Source organism: Cupressus sempervirens, chromosome 1 (assembly GCF_028749045.1).
Source record: "Cupressus sempervirens isolate cs-2001-9-10 chromosome 1, ASM2874904v1, whole genome shotgun sequence".
Taxonomy (NCBI): domain Eukaryota; kingdom Viridiplantae; phylum Streptophyta; class Pinopsida; order Cupressales; family Cupressaceae; genus Cupressus; species Cupressus sempervirens.
This window is the reverse complement of record NC_143118.1, coordinates 713,096,261-713,123,151: the sequence shown is the minus strand read 5'-3', so window position 1 is coordinate 713,123,151 and position 26,891 is coordinate 713,096,261.

Here is a 26,891-nt window from a genome sequence, read left to right as displayed (position 1 = left end):
ACTAGTGTAGAGTCTCTTCTCAAGATGAGAATAGGGAGAGAGGGTAGTGTGTTATGGGTCCCTACCTGTTAGCACAAACCTCGTATGAGTATGGCATGTTAAAATGGAAGAACGGAAGTTCTTGGTTTATAGCCCCAATTGGGCATCTATTTTGGTGTTGTGCTTGACTTATCCTATTAGAAGAATCCACCTTTTCCTAGTGTTGATTCATTGTGAATAATATTGTGATAACCTTGTATGTATATGCATGTTTGAATTATTCTTGGTCATGCTTGTGGTCACCTGATCAGATTCTGTTCCCTCCATGGTTCTTGAAATGTGTTGCAAAAATTGTTATGAATCCCTTGATGAGGGTCATGAAGAAAATTCAATTAAATTATTGTAATTGGGATTGATATCCTATGTAATTTTTATTTCAAACTTTGTTGTAATGGCAACAAAGCCGGGTTTTCTTCCTAGTTCTTTCTCGGCTAAGCCTTTGAATCAGGTTTGCCAATAAAATTGGTGTTTGAGTATAATTGGTTATCATGTGATTTAATCATGATTTAAATTTAGATGGATGCACATCAAAAATAGGATGGAATTGATGATGTTCAATTTGGCAAAATTTTAAGTTTTCTTTTATGTTGAAAATGAAAATTACAATCATGCATGTGGATTCAGTTTTCATGATTATTAGAATCAAACAATTATTGCATTATTGAATAAAATGAATAATTCATATTCTTGGTATGTTAAGGTTGTAACAAGTCTTTATATATTTTCATTAAAAATAAATTAATGACAAAGGTCGAATTATTTCAATTCAAGTTATATTGGAGAACAAACGATTATGGTGTTAATGTGACTCAAACTATGGTATCAATGTTTTAAATCTATTCGAAAAAAAAAATACACCTTAAAATACAGACCAAAAAGAAATATATACTTTGCCTTGTAATCTATACTTAGAAAAATGTTCAAAAAAAAATACACTCCCAGGAGAGAAATTGCTCACTAGAATTTGTATGGGAGACCATTTTAATTTGAAATGGAGAACAAGGAATATTCCTTAAATTATCCTTTTTATGTAAATTTTGAAATGAAACAAAATAGAGGAAAACATAGATATACATGTTAATTAACAAAGAAAGTTAAAAAAAAAATAGATATAACATAATATCGTAAATATCTACATTCTTACCTATAAAACTTTATTTCATCAATGCATTATCTTCTCTCCATGCACACTAGTTCCCATGATACTTTGAATAAGTTTTGTTTTAAGAAGTTTAAGTGCAAAGTTTTTTTCTCATCATTATGATGACGTCATCCATGTCCCATCCCCTACTTTTTTCTCCTAAACTTATAAGCACTCACCTTTGTTTGCAAGTGTGAAGGTTTCTTTATTTAAAAAAAAAAAAAAATTGGGCTTGCGTTTTTGTTTTGGGCACTTCCCTTTTGGTTGGGTCTGCATTGTTTATGATTGGGCAGAGCGCTGTCCCAAGGACAGAACTTGGGAAGTGCTCCTTGGGAAGCGCTGCCCATGTGGTAGGGATGTAGGGTAGGGTATAGGGATAGAGTAGGGTGTAGGTAGAGTTAGGTGTTAGTAGGTTAGGGGGTTAGTAGTTAGTGTTAATTTATTTTAATTGTTTTTAGTTGGTGATTGATATTAAGTTTTAATTTTGGTTAGTTGTTAATTAATGTAGTTTAAGTTTTATAGATTTAGTTGACGATATTTAAATTACTATTAGTTAATAAATTTTTTATTTAAGTTGTTTTAGATTTTCACATTTATTTTAAAAGTTTTTAGTTTAAAATTAGATTAGTTTGGTTTCTTATATAAAGTATTAAATTTAGAAAGTTTCTTTTAACAATTTAAGATCAATAGTAAATATAATGTTAATTAAGTTAATGGTTATTATAAGAAATCAATTAGTTTTATCTTAAAAATATAGGTGGAAGTTAGTTTGATTTTGATTCTTTCAATTTTAGATACTATGAATGTAACCGTTAATTTAGATTTGATTTTTAAAACTTTGAATATATTTAGTTGGTAAGTAAAGTTAGATTTAGTTAGTTTTTATTTATTTATTTGATTAAGTGTCTTTTCATCATCAATTAGATTATCAATCGATAATTGTCTAAGAGATTTATAGTTGAACTTGATTAGATATTTTAAATTAATTTTAAACCCGAATTCATTGACATTATTATTTAAATAATTTTTATATATTGTTGAGAAATTAATGAAGTAATGTGATTAATGATCGATATCAACCTTTTAATGAAAGTTTCAAAATCTTAACGAGGTATTCATCCACTAGAGTTTTAAACTTAAGATGAATTGTAGTGAACCTTCACTTCTCTTGCAAGAAATCATTTTAAAAACTTAGAGCATTTTAATTTTAAATTATATAAAAAATTGTGTGTTTTTTCCCTTGTAGTTTTGGCATGACAAAAATGTTTACCAACATTACAATGCATTATGTATCACAACTTCTTATAAAATCATTTTAGGGTTTTACTATCAGAGAAGGCACCACAACATCAACCCCCACTACATGGTCTGTCGCCACAATATCAACACTTCTTTTCTACACATTTCTTTCCTTGAACTTTCAATAGTTAATGATGACTTCAAAGCATTCTCTATCTTAGGCAGACTATTGTCAAAGTCACTTACCTCAAATATAGTTAATCCACTAACCAATCTATCATAGGTAAGAGCATTACTGGGTATAGCTATGAATTCATAAGTAGAAGACACTCTAATAGAATAACTAGGAAACAAAGTTTTTAACACTTTACATTCAACTTATTCATCATCCATGACTTTGCTAGTAGCTTTAATAGAACTCAAAATTACTTCTAATTTAACAAAAGGTGCAAAAGTTTCTTTAAAATCATTTCTTTCTAGTCGTGAATATCCTTTATAATCCAATCTTGATTTGTTCCTCAAAAATTCATCTTGTTCATTCATCTTGTTTCTAAATACCCATTTAGTTTGAATAAAAATTTTATCTTTAGACATAGGGACCAATCTCAAAGTCCTATTCTTTTCAGTCTACTCTAATTCATGTTTCATAGCTTTAATCCAATTATCATCTTTACAAGATTTATCAAAATTCTTAGGGTAAACTTGAGAAATTGAACATTGTTCTTCATGTACCTTATTTCGTCTCATAACTCCTTTGTCCTTACATCTAATGATTTGTTCAGCTAGATGATTCTTTTCCATGTTTCTTCTAGGTGTCACTTGGTCACCTCTAATTTTTGCAATAGGTTAAGGTCTTGTTTATTCTCTTTGTTCTTCATTTCTTATTTGTAGTTGATCCTGCAAATTAGTGTCAGCTTCATAAATTAATTCATTCTCAAAAATTTTGATAGGTAGTTCATTGATTAGTTTCTCCATTAGAATCAGAATCAAATATTCTCTCTTGAATTTTGAATCTCTCATGAACTCTTACATTAGTAATTTGAAAAATAGTCTTTTTTCTCTAATTAACCCATATATATATATATGCATGCTTTTCTTTTCAATGAAAATCCTAGAAATAGTCCTTCATCACTTCTATCATCAAACTTTCAAATTTCATCATATCTTTTAATGTAGCATTTAGTTCCAAAGATTCTAAACTATTTCATAGCAGGGTTATTTCCAAACCAAAGTTAATTAGGTGTCTTACTAGTTCCTTGTCTAAACTGCAACCTAGTTCATAGTGTATATTGTAGTATTGACTAATTTCCTCAAAAAGATATGTGATACATTGTTCTAAACCATCATTTCTCTAGCTATTTTAGTTATTGATATAATCCTTCTTTCTTCTATCCCATTTTGTTGTAGAGTCTTAGGGGCTAAAAGCTATCTCTTTATACCATTATCCTCACAAAAATTATTAAACTCATTTGAAATGAACTCTCCACTTCTATCACATCTCAAGTATTTAATATTGAAACCAAATTCATTCTCAACTTTTCTTTTAAACATCTTGGATTTTTCAAAAGATTCAGATTTACATCTAAGAAAGGCAACCCACATTATTTTAGTTAAATCATCAACAAGAATCATGAAATACCTTTAACTAGAAAAGATCTCATCTTAGTATGACCACTTAGATCTATATGCATAATCTCTAGCTTTATTGAAGTAGTAAATTTATTGCTTGGAAATGATTTACTTTTCTATTTTACCAACACACACTCTTTGCACATCATGTTAGAAAGTTTTACAATCTTAGGAAAGTCTCTAATAGAAAATGTATTACAACTTTCATAGCGATATCAAATTTGATATGATAAAATCACTTATGCCATAACCAAATTTCATCCACTTTAGCAAATAAACATTCAATTTTAGTAGGATTAATTAGAAATACATTAGCTCTTGTCAGGTTATACCAATGCAAATCAATGTGTCATTGTTATCCTTGATAATACAAGTCTTGTCTATAAACTACAACTGGTATCCCTTTTCAACTAGTTGTCCAACACTCAAAATATTATGTTTCATAACATCTGTAAAATAAAAATCATTAGTGCTAGTATTTCCATCAAGAGTAATAGTTCATTTTCCTTTTATGTGACATGTTGCATTATTTATAACTATAACTACTCCACCATCATAACTATCAAATTCCACAAATTTATTCATATCAATAGTCACATGATGAGACCAATCACTATCTAAAATTCAATTAGAATTTATTTTCCAATGTGAAAAAGTAATGCTTTTTCTTCTTTTTCAATGGTTTCTTCTTTAATAGAAACAAATTTTATTTCTTCACCTTAATTATCATTATCATCTAGAAAGTTTACCATCTTAAATTAGGTTCACAATCCTCATTAACATAGAAGAAATCTTTAGGTATTGTTGACTTGTATGGATTCTTAGACATAAACTTATTTTCTCTTTCAGAACAATAATGATGAAGTTTTTCACATGCCCAACAAACAAGAATTTTGTCATCTCTAGGTTTTCTCATCTGAAGAAATATAAGTTCTTCAGGGTTCTTATTTTCAACTTCTTTTTCTCATCTACTTCTAGCATAATCTCCACTTGTATTCGCATTTCATGTGAACACTATTAGATAACTGAGAGGAAGGGAGTGAATCAATTATGCTCAATTATCTCATACTACCTTCAAACATTTCAAAAACATCAAAAACAATAACCTTAATATATCCAATCACTTGGTACAATCATCCAACTTAAGACTTAACTCGTACATCCACTTATTTCCAAATTGTTATCAAACTATTCCCTACATTATCGTCTAGCAGTAAATTTCTACTATTTACCTAGTGATATCTTAGTTATTACTAAGTTGTAGTAAGTTGTTATAACATGGAAAATAATTGCAACACAAATAATAGTCACACAATTTTGACATCAAGATTTTTAACATAGAAACACTGTTAAGGGAAAAACCACATGGGACTCACAACCCAAAACTTTCACTCTTCTAAAGATCTCTATTAGAAGACTACCTTGTCAAAGGTTACATATGCTTTGTTAAACAAACCTTGTTTAAGGGTTTCACAAAAATGTCACTGAGACCTTATCACTCCCCATCCATGACTAAAAAGATGGGCATGATTTAAATGACATACAAACAACACTGATTGATGCTACCATATAGGATTTCATAGAATTATTACATCCACTCATTACTGCAAAGGTTTTTTTCTACAATGGTTAAATAGTAACAGTGTAAAGTGATCTGTTAAGAATAGAAACTACCTTTTCTTGTTTAGATCTTTATTCTTTCAATTCCTATGTCTTTTACTCATTCAACTAATTTTTTCTTCAAAAAACTCTTCTTCTTTTCTTCCCTCTACTTTACTTAGTTCATGTGCCTCAACACTTAGCTCTTTATCCTTCTTAAATAGTTGTCATTCACTACAACTTTAACACTTTAGTATAATCTCCTTCTAACCAGCAACACAATAAAATCAACATTAACAATTTATCTTTTCTTGAATCAACAACCTAAAACTATTTCAATCTCCTCCTTAAATAGTTTTTTCAATGCTTCCTGATCCTTCCATCTTTTTCCACTTAATCAACATCATAGATCTTAGGTTTACAACATAATTCCTTCATACAATGAACTTGGACACATCAAAAATATAACTCTACATAGAATTTTGTTTCCATCCTTATCTTTCTTCAATTTCCCTCATCAAGTCCTTGAATTTTATGAGTTGTCGATATTGCAAAAAACATTGAATCTCTCTTTAGACCTTCTAAAACTTTTCAAATTTCCATCAAAATTTGACCTTAGATTTTGATTACTTAGACTTGTTCATATGGCTATCACTCAGAAAACATTGCATTTTCTCGGGAAACATATAACTTGGTTAATACTGACTTTCTCAGGAAACACTATGTTCTTTTTCCTTCTATACAATTGCTCACGCAATACTATAGCCACTCGATGGATATATTCTCCCCTCATTATCCTTGTAACTTGGTTAAGCTTGTGATATTCAATACTTCTCAACAATACATGATTACAAAACAATAGAGCCATTATTACATAATCATTATCCAACTCATTCAAGTACCCATTGAATACCTTACATATCAACTCTAATTTTGTCATAGTTTCTTCAAATCCTCTTCATCAATCAAACCATCTTCATCAATTCAATGAAATGGTATTTTCTTGAGTTATCATAATGTATAGCCAACTAACACTTTGACATCAATGACAATAGAACAATGGATATGACTCTTTTACATATATTCATAACATAATCACCTAACAATCTCTTACTATCAATTAAAATATTGGTTGGGGCTAACAATCTCCTTTGGCATTGATGAAAACACATAACATAAGATTTTAGATTTAAAAATATTACATAGGATAATAAAATGTATGCATTGACAAAAAATAAAACTTTCCAATTGATCTAGTTCTTCAAATTGGTACTCAATCTGTATCTTCAACAATATAAAAAACTCTTCAACTTCTTCAACATTACCTACCCTTTGATTATGATCTCTTGTTTCAAGTTCAATCCTATCTCATCTTCATCTCTATAGAACTCCCAAATACTATTTTAATTATATTTTCTCCATCTAGTGTATTCTCATTGTATGATTTCCTTTTGACATAATTTATCTCTCTTTAGTTACACTTCTCCCTAATCTTCTCATCATTTTATTATCCCTTAAGTATATTCTCCCCATGTCAAAGGTCATTATAAATTTCATCAAAAAAATTATAAAATCTTGCAATTATCCTTGTATGTTGCATGTATAGATTACATCAATTTCAATACAATTAAATTCACAACATCATTAATACTCCTTGAGTGTGAACACTTCTGTATCAACTCAAAAATATATGACATAATGCAAGGCAGGAGAATCCCCAAAGTAGATGTCCTAGCCCCCAGCTATATAAACATGTAGTGGGAACACAACAACAAGAAGAAATAATGCAAGATCTGATACCAAATGATAACTCTTTATTTATAAAAAAATTGTTACATGCAATGTGCCAGGCTGTAAGGCCTTCCTGGTTATGGCCAAATACAAAGTAAGTAATAGTTCTACAAGATCCCTCAAGATCCAAATCAAACTCTAGCTAGTCTAGATCCACACTCTGGTAGAAACCCCCAAGGAAGATCTCAACTTGTGCTCACAAGCCCACTAAGAAATCTCCTTGTTTTCCAAGCCATAACTACTAGCTCTTTTCCAAATTCACTCTTCCAAGCTCCTCTACTTCTCCCTGATGGTGAATAATCACAATCCTACTGTAAATTGCCTCACCTTTGGCACTCTATCCAAAGACTCAGGAAAACTCACTCTCTAGCTACTCCCCACACTCCTCTTTTGAGTGAATGAATCATGACTAAAGACTTCCCTAGAACCCCTACTTATACCAATATAAGCCACCAGTCAGCCCAACACACAAATTAAATACAAATACATAAATTAAATGCCAAAGTCAGCCTCGTACAACAATTAAATTCCCAAAATTGATGTCTTAGTAAAATCGCAATATCTCCTAGCTCCAAATGAATTAGAACCCACAATTCAAACTATAGTTATAAATATAGGCCCTCTTCAATCTCAAAAATTTTCATTCTTTTATTCCTTATATAAAATTAGTTATTTGGCCTACAACAAGAACTAAAATCCTAAGCATGCCAAACTCCTCCCAGACCATGCTGAGCAACCAAAGAAAATGGTGAGTAACCAAGACCATGTCGAGCAGCCAAAGACCATGCCAAGATCCATCCAAGCACCCTCCAAAGTAACTACTAAGCCTCCTCCCATGAACTTCAAAGTAGTCACCAAGAAAACCCAAGATGCTCCTGCATCAAACTCCCCAAGTAAATAGAAAAGTGTGTCCCACACTTTGATGCCCAAAGAAAGAGAAACAACCATCTTCATCTTCACCAAAGGCTTCCACCCCAACAGGGAAAAGAAAAAAAATCTACACATCATCCACATCTACATCACACTATCAAACACTAGAATCTCATCCAACCAATCATCATGCTCACTCCCAAGAAAAAACTAAACATAATGCTTCATCAACAAACCCTCATCCACATCAGTGACTAGTGAATCCACACTAGCAACAACAAACTCCACATCAGTAGCAATATTTAGATCTTCATCAACACATGACAAACTCTCAACACTAGTGATCTCATTGATCACAACAAGATGCTCTGCAACATACAAGTCACCACCAATAGCAACAAAATCATCCATGACCGAGTGCTCCACAATCTCCATGTTAGACTCAACCAACTAATCATGAAAACCAATCTCTGTCCTAGCATCAACAAGGTTAGCAATAAAAAAAACCTCCATCTACTCTACAAGTTCTATATCAAACTCCACAATCTAATCAACAAAACTAACCTCTTCCACCTCAACCTTGGTATGCCATATTTTCTAGCAAAGAAGTCTCTTAATCAGCCAAACAACTCTCTTTTAGATCGATAGACTCTAGTTCCACAAACATATACTGAATGCCTTCCTCATCTTGTCCTTAGCTTAACTAGTTTCAAACTAATCCACCTCCTTATCTTGATCAGCCAAACTAGCATCAAACTAAGAAGACATCTCAGAAAACTTCCTCTCTACTATATCATGGAGTTTTGAAATCATCTCAAGGTCTAATCCTCTTAGGGCCATCTCCCAAGATCTTTGTAAACCCTTTGCAAAAAAACCTTCCTATGCTCCTTGTGACAACCTTGAATTGTTTGCAAGTTAGATCGCAACCTGCCACCTTGTATGAACAATCAAGAACCTCATCACAAGTCTAGGACCACAGATCTACCACCTCACAACCAAAAGATCTAGGATTACAGAAAGAAAATTCACCACTAGGTCAAGATCAAATTAGATCTACTTCTCAAACCCAAGTCCTAGAGGAAGCTACTTCAGCTTCAGCAATCCATCTACACACCTAGGAACAACCTTCGCTCTGATACCACCTAACACAGTGCAAGATAGGAGTATCCCCAAAGGAGATGTCTTAGCCCCCAACTATATAAACATGCAGTGGAAACACAACAATAAGATGCAACAATGCAAGATTTGAGACCAAATGATAACTCTTTATTTATAAAATAACTATTACATGTAATGTGTGGGGCTGTAAGGCCTTCCTGATTATGGCCAAATACAAAGCAAGTAATAGTTATGCAAGATCCCTCAAGATCCAAATCAAACCCTAGCTACTCGAGATCCACACTCTAGTAGAAACCCCCAAGGAAGATCTCAACTTGTGCTTGCAAGCCTACCAAGAAATCTCCTTGTTTTCCAATCCATAGCTACTAGCTCTTCTCCAAATTCACTCTTCAAATCTCCTCTACTTCTCCTTGATGGTGAATAATCACAATCCTACTATAAACTACCTCACCTTTGATACTCTGTCCATAGACTCGGGAAAACTCACTCTCTAGCTACTCCCCACACTCACTCCTCTTCTGAGTGAATGGATCATGACTAAAGAATTCTCCACAACCCCTAATTATACTAATATAAGTGACAAGTTGGCCCAGAACAAAAATTAACTACAAATACATAAATTAAATGCCAAAGTCAGCCTCCTACAACAATTAAATTCACAAAATCAATGTCCTAGTAAAATCACAACATCTCCTAGCTTTGGATGAATTAGAATTCATGCTTTTAACCATAGTTATAAATCTAGGCCCTCTTCAATCCTAGAAATTTTCATCCATTAATTCTTTATAGAAAATTAGTTATTTTTCCTATAACAAGCACCAAATTCCTAAGAAAGGCCAAACTCCTCCCAGACCATGCTGAGCAACCAAAGACCATGCTGAGTAACCAAGACCATGCCGAGCACCCAAATACCATGCTAAGCTTCATCCAAGAACCCTCCAAAGTAACTACCAAGGCTCCTCCCATGAACTCCAAAGTAGTCACCAAGAAAACCCAAGATACTCTTGCATCAATATATTTCAATTCATCCATGAATTTATTTAGCATGAAACTTCACCTAGTGAGTTCTTGATAGTGGTAGGACCCCCAATTTACCTCTAAGATGCACAATAGCATCCTTAGGAAATGTCTTGGTAAATATATCAATAATTTGTTCCTTATACTTTACATACTCAAGCATTACTTCCTTTTCTTGTAATTTCTCCCTCAAGTAGTGATATTTGATTAAAATATGCTTTGACTTTGCATCATCACTAGATTTTTTGAAATATTTATAGCACTTGTGTTATCATAGTAAATAGTGATAGCCTTGGTTACTTCTTCTTGCATTCCTTCCAAATTTTTTTTGATCCATACACTATTTTAACAATTAATTACAACAATAATGTATTCAACTTCAATAGTAGATTGTGACATACAACTCTATTTCTTGCTTATCCATGTAATCAACCTTTCTCCTAAAAATAATTCTCCACCACTTGTGCTTTTTCTACCATTAACATTACCAAAACAATCAACATTAGTATAGACCTTGAGATCAAAGTCATCCTCTTGTTTATACCAATGGGCATAATCTTCAGCTCACTTGGGATATCAAACTGCTCTTTTCACATCAGTCACATGTATTTCCCTTGGACTAGGTGAAAACATTGCAACAATTCCAATAATCGGGGAAATATATGGTGTACTATGTACAACAACTATAGGTTCCCATTCATAGATCTATACTATTTTTTATCAACATCACCAGTATTGTCTTCTTTTGATAATTTTAGTCCAGTCACCATAGGTGTACCGAATGGTTTAAATTCACCTATCCTAAATGTTTTCAAGACTTATTCACAGGTGTGGATTGAGTAACATGGATACCTTTCAATATTTTATAGACATGTAATCCAATAATTTTTTTATCTCTCCAAAAATTGACATTTCAAATTCAGTACTTAATTGGTCAAAAAAAAATCCACTCAACATATCATTTCATCAAAATATTATATCATTGAAAAATATTTAAAAAATCAACACCATATCTTGTGCTTCATTCTTTAAATACAAATTATTGTTTTCACTTTTTCTAGAAAATCCAATCTTAATAAGATAAGATTGTAACCTTTCATACCATGCTCTTGGGGCTTGTTTCAATACACACAATTCTTTGTTCAACTTGCAAAATCTTTCCTTCTTTCCAAGTTCAAAAAATACTTAATGTTGTTCTATGTAGAGTTCCTCTTCAAGTATTCCATTTAGAAATGTAGATTTTACTTCCATTTGATATACCTTGAATTTATTTTATGTAGCATAATCTAGTAGTGTTCTTACACCTTCCAATCTTGCAATAAATTCTAAAGTTTCACCATAATCAATTCCTTCTTCTTTAGCATAACCTTTGCAAACCAATCTAGCCTTGTTTCTTACCACTTCTCCACTCTTATTTAACTTGTTCCTAAAAATCCAAGTTGTTCCCATCACATTCTTATTAGTAAATCTTAGTCCAAGTGTCCATGTCTTGTTCTTATCAATTTAATAATTCTCTTCATTCATAGAATTAATCCAACATTCATCATCCAATGTAACTTTAACTATCTAGGCTTGAAATCAACAATTAAACATGTCCCTTCTCTTATTTTTCTTTATTTTTATACTTCAATTATTTATTTAGATGAATGGTTCTTTCTCACATATTTGGCCAACAAAGGTTCAGGTCTTTGATTTTAAAAATTTTCTTCACTATGTAGGGGTTTAGCTTCCTACTCAGATTGTATTGTTTGGTGCTTGAGTATAACTGTCTAAGACCTGATACTATTTGGTGCTTGGGTGCTACTGCTTGATTCTTGGTAGGCGTATGTTGTATTTTGTGTAGAGTATCAGATGCTTCTTCATAGACATAAAAAAACTTACACTAATCTTTAGGTTCTTTTTTTCTTTCCTAATCATTCCTTTCTATAAACTCATCAAACCCTACATTTTCAATTTCAATCATCCTTTTAGTAGCCCTTTTCAAACATTTATAAACTTTTTTATCCAATAAATATCTTATGAACATACCTTCATCACCTTCAACATCAAGTTTACCACTCCTAGCATATTTATGAATGTAATGTCTACTTCCAAAGATTTTGAAATAACTTACATTTGGTGTATGACGATACCATAGCTCATAAGGTGTCTTATTTGTTGCTTTCTTAAATTGATCTTAGTTGAGATTATACACAAGAGTACTAATTTATTATATTTATAATATTTGCGAGACCTCCTTCTCAATCATCAATTTCCTTACACAATCCATAACAAACCTATTTATCTTTTTAGGAATGTTATTCTATTATGGTGTCCTCAGTGCATAGAATTGTCTTTTGATACCATTTTCAACACAAAATTTGGTGAACTAAGAAAACATAAATTCACCACCTCTATCCAATCATAAATATTTCAATGATTTAATAATTTCCTTTTCAACTCTTGATTTGTACCACTAAAACATATCAAAAGCATGTGATTTTACTTTCATGAACATTAAATTTATCATCCTTGAATATTTATCAAAAAACATTATAAAGTATATATCACCCTAGTAACTATCAACTCCAATTGGACCACATGAATAAGTATGCACTAGTTCTAGAATATGATTTGAAGCATGTGTCTTTCTATAAATACTAGACTTTGTCATCTTACTAAGTTGACATTTTTTACACATAACATTTTCAGGTTTTTGCAGATTTTGTAAGCCACTTACTCTTTTATTTCTATGGATTTTCACCATATTTTCAAAGTTTACATGACACAACCTTTTATGCCCTTACCATACATCCTTAACTCTAGCAAATAAACATATTTTATCTATAGGATCAAGGTAAAATAAGCTACATTTGGTTTGCATTCATGTTCCAATCAATTTACCTTCATCATTAAAGATCTTGACCTTCCTTTTCTCAAACACTATCTTGTGACCTAAGTTATTCAATTGAACAACACTCAAAAGATGATATTTTAGTCCTTGAACCCAATATGCATCATGACATCTAATCTTTTCATTCAACATTAGTGATCCTTTATGTTTCACTAAGTATAGAACATCACTACCAAACATAACAGTTCCACCATCATTAATTTCTTTAAAATTTTCAAGCTTACTTAGATCACCATTTATATGATTTGAATAACTACTATCATTAATCCATGATTCATTCTTATTAATATGTAAAATAAGGGAAATTTCATTCATGTACCTTTCAAAATTTGAAACATAGACAATTTTAACTACTTCCTTATCATCATAAGAACTTGACTCGGTATGGTCTTCATTAGTAATATAGCATGCCTTCTTTCCTTTTCCTTTGTAATATTTATTCTTTCTATACTTGTAATCATTCTTATAATTTCTATCATTTTTACTAGGCTTGCCTCGGTTAGGATATTTAGTAGAAAAGTGACCAACCTCATTACATTTGAAATTGATCAAGGGGAGTCTACCTTTGTATTTACCTTTAACTCTTGATAAACTTCTTGCAACCAATTCTTTGATTTCATCCAGATCATCTTCAGTTTCAAATTAACTTTCTTCTTTGGTTTTATTCTCTTTCTTAGGATTTCTAATGGTTGGTGAAGACTTAAAATAATTTCATATGTAACCATATTGTTATCATAATTACTCAACTCAAATGTAGTCAACTGACTAACTAGACCATCAAGTGTTAGATAATTTCTAGGAATAGCTCTTACTTCTTGAATACAAGAAACTTTGATACCATAAATAGGGAAAAGAGTTCTTGAGAATTTACTTACAACTTTAGAATCCAAGATGGAATCTCTAGGAGATCTTTAATTTCACCCACAACATGTTTTATGAAGTTCATATATTGTGCAACTTTTTCACCCTTTTCACTCTCATGTCATCATACTTACCTCTGAGAATTTCATCTCTTGATCTCCTTTCATTGTCATCTCCTTTGTAAAAAAGCTTCATTTTATCCCACATTTTCTTAGCATTAGCACATTTTGGACATCATCAAATTCAACATCGTTGAGAGAAAATGCAATATCAATCATAATACTGTTATAATTCCTCTTTTCATTCATTTTCTCCATATTCAAGGGACCAACAGATGTGATATATTCTTTCTCCAACTAGTCTGCGAAATTGTCTATCATACTAGAAATATGCAGCTTCATTTAATCTTTCCATGAGCTAAAGTTCTCCTTGTTTATCTTTGGTGGCTCTCTCTTATGCATCTTGATCTTTGGGTCACATTCCTTTAAAAAAAATTCTTTAAGCACTCAACTTTGATACCAAATTATTAGATAATTGTGGGTAGGGAAGGGGGTGAATTAGTTATGTTCAGTTATCTCACATTCTTTTTAAACATTTCAATACCATAAAAGCATCATAAAAATCAACAAAAAAAACTTTAAAATACCCAATCACTTTGTAGATTTATCCAACTTAATTAGAGGTTTTTGCACTTTGTTAAAGTGATTGTGTTAAAAAAGGATTTCACCAAAAAGGTATGTGTAGGATCATGGTCAACCAAACTATGCCCTTAAGTGGTAATGGAAAATCAAAAAATTAGGGTTATGTCAACTTCACATGAAAACTTAAAATTGTTAATAAAAAAAAAATTACTAAAGAATTTTTAGAAAATTAAATTTTTTTCATGAACTAATAGGCCTTATCTGAAGAAAGAAAAAATTGTTTTGTCAAAATTTTGATTTTTGATGAAACAGTACAAAAATTTTAGGACAAAAATAAGAAGTAGGCATATGTTTGACCACCTTCATCAAAATCAAATGATACTATTTTTTAATAATATTGGAGATATAAAAAGTAGACTTATGCTTGAATATCTAACTCCCATGTTTGACCACCTTAACTAATTCAAAACTTTACAAAATTTAATTTTTATTTTATTTTCCTTATAGTAGAAGAGGTATATAATATGATACATCTTTTAGATTTCAAAAGTGTTATATTATTTGAAAGTTATATTTATTTTTCAATTTTGGCTTCAATCAAAACTTTATGCATAACTCCATTAGAAATTCAATAATAATTACTTACTGAACTCATAATTTGACAAACATTGCATTTATGGAAAGATAAGAAAATTCTTCAGAAACCCTTTTCATTTCATCAAATATTGGTGATAAAAAAGTCATCAAACACATGTTTGAAGTAAAAAATACACACAAGAACAAGCCAAAACCATGTTTTTGGGACATTTTTTAGTTGACCATATAGGGTTGGTATACAAAGCAATACTAGGCCTTACAAAGGTATTAATATTTTGGTTTGGTATCAAGTGTTGGAACAATTTATTAATTGTGTATTGTCTTTTATGTTACATATATGTCATATCATTGCCAATTGGTGTATCTCGAGCTCACTTAGGCATTGAACACAATTTTCTATGTCTACCAAGCATTCCAGAGTTTTCCTAGTTAAGAAGACAATATCTACTGAGTTCACTTAGGTGTCAAAGGAAAGTTTGTGAAAGTTGAGTGTTAACCAAGCTCACTCGGTTAATGAAGAAAATATTGGATAGAATCAATGTTAACCAAGCTCACTTGGTTAACATAGGAAAATCATTTTTGATTTAGCATCTACTGAGTAGGGTGAGCTAACAATGAATTTTCTTATTTTGTCATATTAAGTTCAATTGAATTGTTTGTTGGTTCTAGCCAACTGAGGAGATGAATATTAATTATTCCAAGTTATATTCTATTTGAATTGACAATATGAAAGATACAAATATAATTTCAAGTTGAGAATTAGAATGAATGAATGCATAGAAGATAATTGAATATTTGATGATGCTAAGAGGAAGTAAATTAGAAGTATAATCAGAATATCCTTGTGGTTTTGAAAAGATACATTCGATTAAGAAGGATAAAGTATACAAGATAGACTTGAGATTTGTAATCAGCAAAACAATTGCATATGAAATTGGGTCATCTCATTGTTACTCTCTAAACATTGTAGCAGTGATCTAAATCTTTTAATAGAGTTGGCGTAATAGCTATTTGTAAATCCTCTAAACAAGTTGGAATTTCTATTGAATTGTCCAATCTAACAAGGCCACTCCTAATAGGGAAATTAGATCCTCTCATAGGGTCACACCTAGTAGTGTGTTTTTTAACCTTTAATAAGATTGGCTCCTAATAGGGTTCACTTCATAAGAGTGAAAATTAGTAACTAGTTGCAATTGGTGGTTTTTTTCCAAATTGTGTTTCCACATTAAATCTTGGTGTCAAATGTGTTCATCCTATTTCTCTTATGTGTCCACACCTAAATTAAAGTAATAGTAAATTTCAAATAAAATCTTAAGATTTCCATGTTAAGTATTTGCTAAGCATTTTAAGTGTTTACCAAGTTACAACATTTTTTTGTGTGTTTGTCTAGCATCAACATATTTCAATTTTTTAGAGTTTATTTTGTACTGACATCTAAGGGATCTAAGATTTATTTTAGTGGTAACTGATTCACTCCTCCTCTCTTAGTTACTCCTCTTATATTTCCAACAATTGATATTAGAGAATTTGGTGCTTGCAGAGAAGGTTTCAAGGACCGAAGATAAAGATCAGGATGTCTTATAGAAGAAAGATTCCTAAGTTGAATTGAGACAATTTTCCAACATGGAAAAGACTTATGAGGTTACATTTGGAAACTATTAGTGATTCAAGTTGTAAATATTTTGATACTAAATAAAAGACACCCACTCAAACATTATCAATTGAAGATATTGCTGAAAATAAAAATTATAACATCACGATGATTGACATTGCCTCTGCTCTTAATTATGTTGAATTTGATGAAGTCAAAAGCTATACTATAGCTCATGATATTTGGATCAAACTAAAAATCATCTATGGAGGAGATAACAATGTAAGAAGAGGAAAAGAATAAATTCTCAAAGGACAATTTGATTAGATGAAGATGAGAGAAGATGAAAACATTGCAAAATATGTGGAAAGAACAAGGCAAGTGTGAGTGCAATCAAAGCATCTAGAGGAGACATTGATGATAAAATAGTTGTAAGAAAAGTACTCAAAACCCTTCTTCCTATCTATAAAATTAGAGTTTCTACTATTCAAGAGATGAGATGTGATCCAAATAGCAATATAACTTTGGATGCTCTAGTTGGAAGATTGACAGCTTTTGAGTTCGATGACTATGACAACTATGATCCTAGTTCCAAAACTATTGAATATGCATTTGAAGCCAAACTTTTACTCAAGAAAAAAGGTAAGAAATTAAAGGCCAATCAATCAAGAAGTGAAGAAGAAGAAGAAGAAAATTCAAATAGTGATCTTGAAGTTCTTGAAGCCCTACTTGCAAGGAAATATTCCAAAGGTAGAGGAAAGTAAAAAGGTAAGATTTGCCTAATTTGCTTTTTTTGTGAAGAAGTTGGTCACATTGTTGCAAGGTGCCTAATCATAGAAAACAAGGATGAAAAGAAAAGTAATAATAAAAAAAGAAAGAATGAATTAAAAAACTAAAAGGAATACAAGAATAAAGGTAAGAAATCTTGTTTTATAAGTAAAGATTCTAATAACAGTGAAGATGAAATGGTATATATTGTTGTAAAAGATGAATTGGATGATGAAGGAGATAAGATGACACTTATCTCTAATGTTAGCAAAAATGATTCATGGATTATTGACAGTGGCTTCTCACATCATATGACTAGAGAAAAAATAATGTTTGAGCACATGAAGCATTATTATGGTGGTAGTGTGAGATTTGGGAACAATGAACCTTGTTGCATAAAAGGAAAATGATGTATCTCTTTGACCAATAAGCTTATATATGATAAATTCTATTGAGTCGAAGGACTAAATCACAATATACTAAGTGTGGTATAGTTGAATAACATTGGATTCAAGGTAGAATTTATGAATGGAAAAGGAAATCTTGTTAGATCTAGAAAAAAAACAAAAGGTAACCCACTCTATGTAGATCTCAGCTAAAGTTCATGTTTTATTGCTCAAGTAGAAGAAAGTTGGTTATGATAGAAAAGATTATGTCATGTGAACTTTGATAATCTAGTTAAAATAAGAAAAAATATAATAGTAAGAAGTATTCCTAGCATGAGGAAACTTGATATGGGTCTATGCAAAAACTGCTAAGTAGGTAAGATGGGAAAGACTAGTTTCAAAAGAAAGAACTATCATTCTAAAGAAGTCTTAGAGCTTGTGCATATAGAATTATGTGGACCTATTGGAATAGAGAGTTATAGTGGCAATAAGTTTTTCATTTTTTTTGTTGATGACTATTCTAGGATGATGATTATAATGTATCTAAAAGAAAAATCTAAATCTTTTCAAAAATTCAAGTGGTATCTAGAAAGAGTAGAAACATGAACTAGAAATGAGTTGAAATGTTTGAGATTAGATAGAGGTGGTGAATTCATCTCCAATAAATTCAATGATTTCTACATAAAAAAATGAATTAAAAGAAAATTATCAACCCCTGGTACACCTCAGCAAAATGGTATACTTGAAAGAAGGAACAACTCCATCATGGATTTTGCAAGAACACTAATGATAGAAAAGAATGTTGCAATCAAATACAGGAAGGGAGCAATCAACACTGTAGTACATACTTTGAACAAAGTACAACTAAAGAGAGACTCAAATCAAACTCCTTATGAACTATGGTATGGCTACAAACCTAATGTAAGTTACTTGAAAGTATTTTGGTAGAAAATGTTATATCTTGAAAGAATCTAGGAAACTTAAATTTGATGTCAGAGGTGATGAAGGCATATTCATAGGATACTCTTGTAGAAGTAAAGCATACAAATATTTGAATTTGTCTACTCATAAAATCATAGAAAGTGCACATGTGAGAATTGATGAGTTTGTAGAAAAGAGTGAAGAAGAAAGAAACAAAGAGCCTAAGGATTACAAAAAATTTGTTTACTATGAACCTAATGCCCTGCAAAATCTATTTGATAGATAGGCGGCTTTACCTCTTGAGTCCTCAAATTCTCCAATAGCTATCAAGACCCAAGTCATAGTCAGAGGCTAGCGAGCTATTACTAGAGAAAATTAAGTATGATGGACTCAAGTCATAGACAATAGAACCCAAGCTTAATACTAAAGTTCATGAAGAAATCAATAAAAAATCTCTAGATCCAAAGAACCTATGCTAGCAAGATATGTCAGAAGGCATCATGCACATGACCAGATAATTGGAGACAAATCAGATTATATAATGACAAGAAGCAAATTGAAAGCTACATGTTAACTTGATAAAGTTGAACCTATAAATATTTAAGATGCTTTGGATAATGGAAGTTGGATTGCAGTAATGAATGAGGAAATAGAACATATAGAGAAGAATAAAACTTGAACTATTGTTTATAGACAAAGGATTAAAATGTAATCAGAAAAAAGTGGGTATTTAAAATTGTATCTCTCAGTCCATAGTAGAGGCAGAATATGCAGCAGCAACAGTCAATTGTTCTACTATTGTTATAAAAGTATATCAAAGAATCCAATGTTGCATACCAAAACAAAATACATTACTATAAAATATCATTTCTTGAGAGAATTGGTACAAGATAAAGAAGTAAGATTAGAATATGTGAATACAAAGAACAAATTGCAGACATATTCACCAATCCATTACCTAAGGATGCATTTCTATATCTAAGAGGTAAGCTAGGGATCATTCTCCTATCTAAAGATCACTAAATAAAGTTTGGCGATGCATCAACTAGATCATGTTGAAGATCAATCAGTTGGTGTAGTATTGGCAAGGGCATATTGCAAATGAATCAGTACTTGAGGTACATTGATATTCACTAAATATTGTCTTTGGCATGCGATGTCAAAGAGGGAGAAGTTTTTTTTTCATATCTCATAGAAATTTTGGAAATAAAAAGAGGAAGAGATGTAAAAAGAGAGAGAATGAACTTGGTTTGATATCAAAGGTAGAGTTTTCGATCAAAAGAAGTTGTAGCAGAAAAAAAAAATTTGACAGAAGGAGAAACTTAAGGTAGGAAGAGTTCACATAGATAGAGGGAGTTCTCATGGATGAGAATCAGAATGAAACTAAGAATATTCTTGCTCTAAAAAATTCATTTCATTATGACATGTTATGTTGCCATCAATGCCAAAGAGGGAGATTTTTAGAATAAGTGATTAATTGTGTTTTGTCATTGATGTTACACAAATTCCATACCATTTATAGTTAGTGTATGTCGAGCTCACTTGGGCATTGAAGATAGTTTTCTATGTCTACCAAGAATTCTAGATTTTTCCTAGTTTAGAAGATAGTATCAACCAAGTTCACGTAGGTGTCAAAGGAAATTTTGTGAAAGTTGAGTGTTAACCAAGCTCACTTAGTTAATGAAGGAAATATTGGATAGAACTAGTGTTATTCGACTCCGTTAGTTACCAAAGGAAATTTACAGATATGTAGTGTTGATCAAGTTCACTCGGTTAACATAGGAAAATCATTTATGAGTTAGTGACTATCGAGCAGGGTCGAATAATGAAGAATTTTCTTATTTTGGCATATTAAAATCAATTGAATTGTTTATTGGTTCTAGTCGACTAAGGGGATGAATATTAATTATTCTATGTTATATTCTAGCCAACTTCAAAATATGAAAGATATAAATATAAGGTTAATTTGAGAATTAAAATGAATAAATGCATAGAAGATAATTGAAGATTTGATGATTCTAAGAGGAAGCAAATCAAAAGGATAAGCATAATATCCTTGTGGAGCTGAAAAGATACATTCAATCAAGAAGGATCAAGTATACAAGCTAGAATTGAGATCTATAATCAGCAATTTAGTTGCATCCAAAATTAGGTCATCTCATTGTTACCCTCTAACCATTATAGTAGTGATTTAAATATCTTAATAGAGTTGTCTTAATAGCTATTTGTAAATCCTGCAAGAAAGGTGGCATTTCTATTGAATTGTCCAAAGACCTCTAATAAGTCCACTCCTAACAAGGTGATTAAATCCTCTAACAAGGTCACACCTAATAGTGTGTTTTTTAACCTTTAATAGGGTTGGTTCCTAATAGGGCTCACTTTAGAAGAGTGAAAATCAGTAACTAGTTGCAATTGGTGGTTTTTTCCCAAATTGGGTTTCCATGTTAAATCTTGGTGTCAAATGTGTTCATGCTATTTCCCTTATGTGTTTACACCTAACTTAAATTAATAGTAAATCTTAGATAACATCTTAAGATTTTCATGTTAAGTATTTTTTGAGCATCTTTAGTGTTTACCAAGTTACAACACTTTTTTGTGTGTTTGTTGAGTATCAACAGAGTTTATTTTGTACTAACATCTAAGGGATTTGGGATTTATTTTAGTGGTAATTGATTCAAAACCTGCCCTCTCAGTTACTCCTCTTATATTTCCAATAATCAAGATGGGTGGGAAGAAAGTCAGAATAGATTTTGAAATGCTTTGAGGCATTTTAAAACTACATATTTTTTGGCTCACCACATTTTGGCACACCATGATCCTGCACATACCCAAAAGATCATCTAAACCTTATCACTCTATGTCTTTGACTAAAAAGAGTGGCCTGATTTAAAGGACTCACAAACACACCTAAACAATGTCTTTGATTAAGAAAATAAGTTATAAAGGGGCCCTCAAACTATGTACATAAAGATATTAAAGGTTAAGTATTAAGTCTATAGATAAAATAAAGCCAAAAAAGGTTAGAACTAGAAATTAACCATATCTAGCTATAGAAGGATAGCTAAATGATAAAAATACAAAAATAGATGAAATACTAAAAGAAAAAGAAGAAGAACACCATATGGGACTTAACCCATTTTCTTTATCATCTTAGTGACTTGCTCCTCTGGATGATGCATCTTATTAGTAGCTTCTTTGATTTGGATAATGTTCAAAGAGGCCCCTAGTGTTGGCCTTGATCCCATCCTTGTTATCAATTGTAGGGTAAAAGCACAAACCTGTGTCACACTTCTATAATGGAAAAAGCTAACAAAAGTATAATTACAAAGCGCACACAATCAAATCTAGAAGACAAATTATTTACAAATGGATTGTGGAAATTTGATAATGTTAAAAGTATAATTGTTCACCTTCAATGACATAAAATTAGTATTATTATTTTGGATTTGAAAATCAAGTAAACTAATAAAATGTGTATAATTTGATGAAGTTTAGAATTATAATTTTTAATAATTATTTGGAATAAGAATCGATATATGTTCCTAATTTTTATAGATAATTTTTTAGCTGCTAAAAAAAATTGAAAATTAGGGGTATATTTCCCACCACAAAACTATATGGAAATAAACTCATTTCCCTTTGATCTTAGTCTATGTCATAGATAACATATATAGGTAAAACAATCAAAAATAAAAATCAGCTTTAGACCTATATTTTCTCTTTTATAATGATTCAAATTTCAACTCACCCAAAATCGATAGTTTTCATCTCCCACCACATTTTTCAAAAGAAATATATTCTAACCTGAAGAAAAATTATACATTCTAGAAGAAGACTCTCTCCTCTAGAATTTCATATAATTTATATTATTTTTTTATATGATTTAATATTTTCCTTTCTCAAACTCAACATTTTTTTGAGTGTTAAAATACATGCTTGTAGATTTTTTTAATTACAATATATTATATCTAATTAAAACACTATAACCTCTACATAGAATATTCCTGACTCCAAGCTCTATAAAATGGAGTTTATGGGTTATTAAAAAACTATCTTAAAAGATAGTAAGAGTTATTGAAATGTCACTTTTTTGAAATAATTTTATTTTTTCAGTAATTGGATATAAACTAGTATAAAACATGTATTTAATAGACATTTCCAATTATAGAAGTGTAAGACCATATATAACTTAGCTAGAATGAATTTATCTAGATCATATGTTTGAGAAAAATTGAGTTTTACATAGAAATACTCAAATTCAGTCACTCTAATATGTCAACCTTAAAAGTGACACAACTTTGTGCTTTTCCCCTACAACACCTTGATATTCAACAATAGTGACAATTGAATTCTCCACTAGGCTACCTTCCAATTTAATGATGATAATTTTAACATTCTCATTGGATGAATTAAGGAATTATGATAGATTTGAACTACTATACTCCTTAAGGTTCTCTCAATGCTATTGACTTTATTATTCAACTCTAACACCTAGATCTCCAACCTATAGAAAGTTGCCATGTCAATCAAAGAACCCATAGGAGGCTTCTCATGCCCACTAGCATCCTGGAATTTATCTCCATCACGTCTCCATTCCATATACCTTATCCCATCTTTTTAATCCATGAGCTAATGAAATGACAACTTAATGGACCTAAAATTATCTAAAAGGCTATCTGTAGCATTGTTCAGTAAGTCCATGTTCTCCTCTTTGCTATTGTCACTAAGAATGATCATAGAGGGATCAATGAGCTCTTAGAGGTCCACTTTTCCTAGTTCCACCTCACCAACCTTGAGATTATTCTTCTCCCTCACAATCCCCACCTCAATGTATCCATGCTTATCTTTCTCCACACCATTTTCCTATGTTTCAAAGGTGTAGGGACTTTGGTAGATACCTTATCCTAGGTAGTCTAGGTAGGAACAAAATCAATGTTTGATTCCTTTGGAGAGGAGGTATCCCCATAATGATCCTTGATAAAATTTAGTGGGGAGTCCAAGCTCTGACCACCTGTAAGATTTCCTTTACCCACTTTCTATTTCTTCTTGGCTAGATTGGAGAGTATGCAATTTCCACAAACTTATTTGGTTCACTTGGCACATCTGAGATTTTCTACTACAATTGTTAAATAGTAAAAGTGTAAAGTGATCTATTAAGAATAGAAACTACCTTTTCTTATTCAGATCACTATTCTTACTCTTCCTTTGTCTTTTACTCACTTGGTTAATTCTACCTTTCAGAAACTCTTCTTCTTTCTCTTTTATCTTCTCTACTTGGTTCACTTGGTTCAACACTTACCTCTTTCTCCTTCTTCAATAGTTCACACTCACTACAACTTTAACACTCTAGCATAATTGCCCTTTAACTAGAAACACAATGAAATCAACATTATTAGATCATCTTTTCTTGAATAGCACCCTAAAATTGTCTCATTCTCCTCCTTAAATAGTTTTTTCAATGCTTCCAAATTCTTCCATCTTTTTCTACTTAATCAAAATCACCAAACTTAGGTTTATAATAGAATTCCTTTTGATAGTGAACAAAGTTACTATTGTGGTTTCATAATACACACCCCATTTTTCTTAGAAATGGAGACCCCCTACTTTATTTTTTTTATTTCTAGATCCCTAGTGCAGGGTCTGAGTCTTTTTAGGGTTTTGCATAGTGTTTTTACCTAAGTCAAGGTCTCTACCCAAAAACCCAAATTCCCAAAAACCATGCTTGGAAGGAGAAAAGTCATTCTTTTTGCAAATAAAGATGCACACTAGCACACCTCTTGGAAGTGTGTAGCTATGCAACTATGCACCTCCAAGACGTGTGCTAAGTCCTGAACCCCTGCTTCTTCCCTCATCACTTTTCTCCTCTCATTCTAGTCTCCTGCATCACCTCACCTCCTAAGGTGCACTACTCTACTCCACCTATACACAAACTATTAAACAAAAACTAAGTGAAAGGTGCACAGTTGCACACCTATCCAAGGTGCGTAGGTGTGCACCTTTCTTTTGCATCAAATCTTGAAAAATCTAAAAAACTTAAAAAACTAGACCTAGTTAAAGGTGTGTAGCTATGCACCTATCTAGGGTGCATAGTTGTGCACCTTCACTAATGACACATTACTATAGTAAAAAGGTGTGTACTTAGTGCACCCTATGAGGTGCACCAAGTTTCACTTTCATTTTTGAAAGTTTGTACGAGGGAAAATGTGCACCTAGTGCACCTCTGAGGTGCACCAAATGTACTCATTTTTTTCTTTTCAGGGTTTGAATGAGGTTTTTGCATGTTTTGTGATGTTTTTGCACTCTTAGTCTTTTTTGTCATAAATAGGGTTTTTTTAAGGTTTGATTTTCAACTCTTCAGATTAATGTTTGCTTCTTTGTGTAGATGAAAAGGCATCCTTAACTTGTCAAGGTCATAACATTTGACCTAGACCTTGAAATTAAAAACTATTTACACCATTGGAAATAAGAACTAAAAATCTAATTTCAGTATCTAAAATAGTGAGCCTCTAGCTACCCAAGTTTAGGGATTGATGAAAGTTTCAACTTGAAATTTTGAGTAGAAGACCTCCGAAAAGGCTAGTTAAAAAGACCTAGAAAAACTTGTAAAAAAGTATGAAAATGTTTCAAACATTTGATTGTTTTGGATAAGATGGATCACGTGGTCTCTAATCGAGAGGGATCAGGTAGTTAGAGAGAAGAAAGAAACAAGAAATTTACACTGAAGATCAAAGATACAGAGGTTGGATACATGAACTAGAATAGTTTCCTCATCTTATGCAACTATTAATGACAAGATTCAATACAGGTACCTTGGATTTTAGAAGCAGGAGTTCAAGTCCATGAAAGTTTTTTCCTATAAAGAGGGTGTAAATCATCAAAAGAATCAAAGTAAGTACAAAAAAGTGATCTAAAACCCGATTAGAGTAAAACCCAAAAATAATTTTCAAAACTAAGAACTTTGATTTTTTGGTGAATTAAGCACCTTGCACAAATTTCTTCCAAGGTGCACAAGTGCACAGGTGTGCAAGGTGCACAAATGTGCTTTTCCCTAGGTGTACTTCTTTAGAGGTGCACCATTAGTTAATTGCCAGTTCCAAATTTAGAGCTTTCCATGCACCGAAAATGCATTCTGATGACAATTTAACTCCTACAAACACCTAATAAAGATGGAGTTTCTATTTTTGGCACTTCCAAACACTCCTACATCATCTAAGGGCTTTCTTCTTCTTATTTTCTCATGATTTCTTTGTTTTTAGACATGTAAAGACTCATGCATCCATTAAATGATATAAATAAGGATGGAGTCCTACTTAGCACTAGTTAGAGAGTCAGTTTGTACATAAATAGATATTTTTTATTAGTTTAGAAGAATATATTTGCATGAAGGAATCTCTCAATCTCAACACAAATTGAGGAGATGATTTCCTATAAATTGAGGAATTAAATATGTATTCTAGGTCGCTATTATTTTGATGCAATAATATATGCTATTGGTGCTCGCATTTGAACTGTAGTGATTCTTGCCTAAGTGTGTTATATTTTGTGAATGTATGTTCATGGAATGTAATTGAGCTAGTAGTTTTATTATGTTATTTGAATTGTGTGATCTTTTAATTTTGGTGTTTGCTATGATTCTACAAATTCTACTAACGTACTTAGTTTGAGAAGAGATCATCCATATTGTTCCTACATAGCTTTTTGTCTCACATGAGTGCACTTTATGTGGCCTTTTGATTTGATGAAAAGTGAAACATCTTATGGTTACTAAATTCCCATCAATGATTGCATC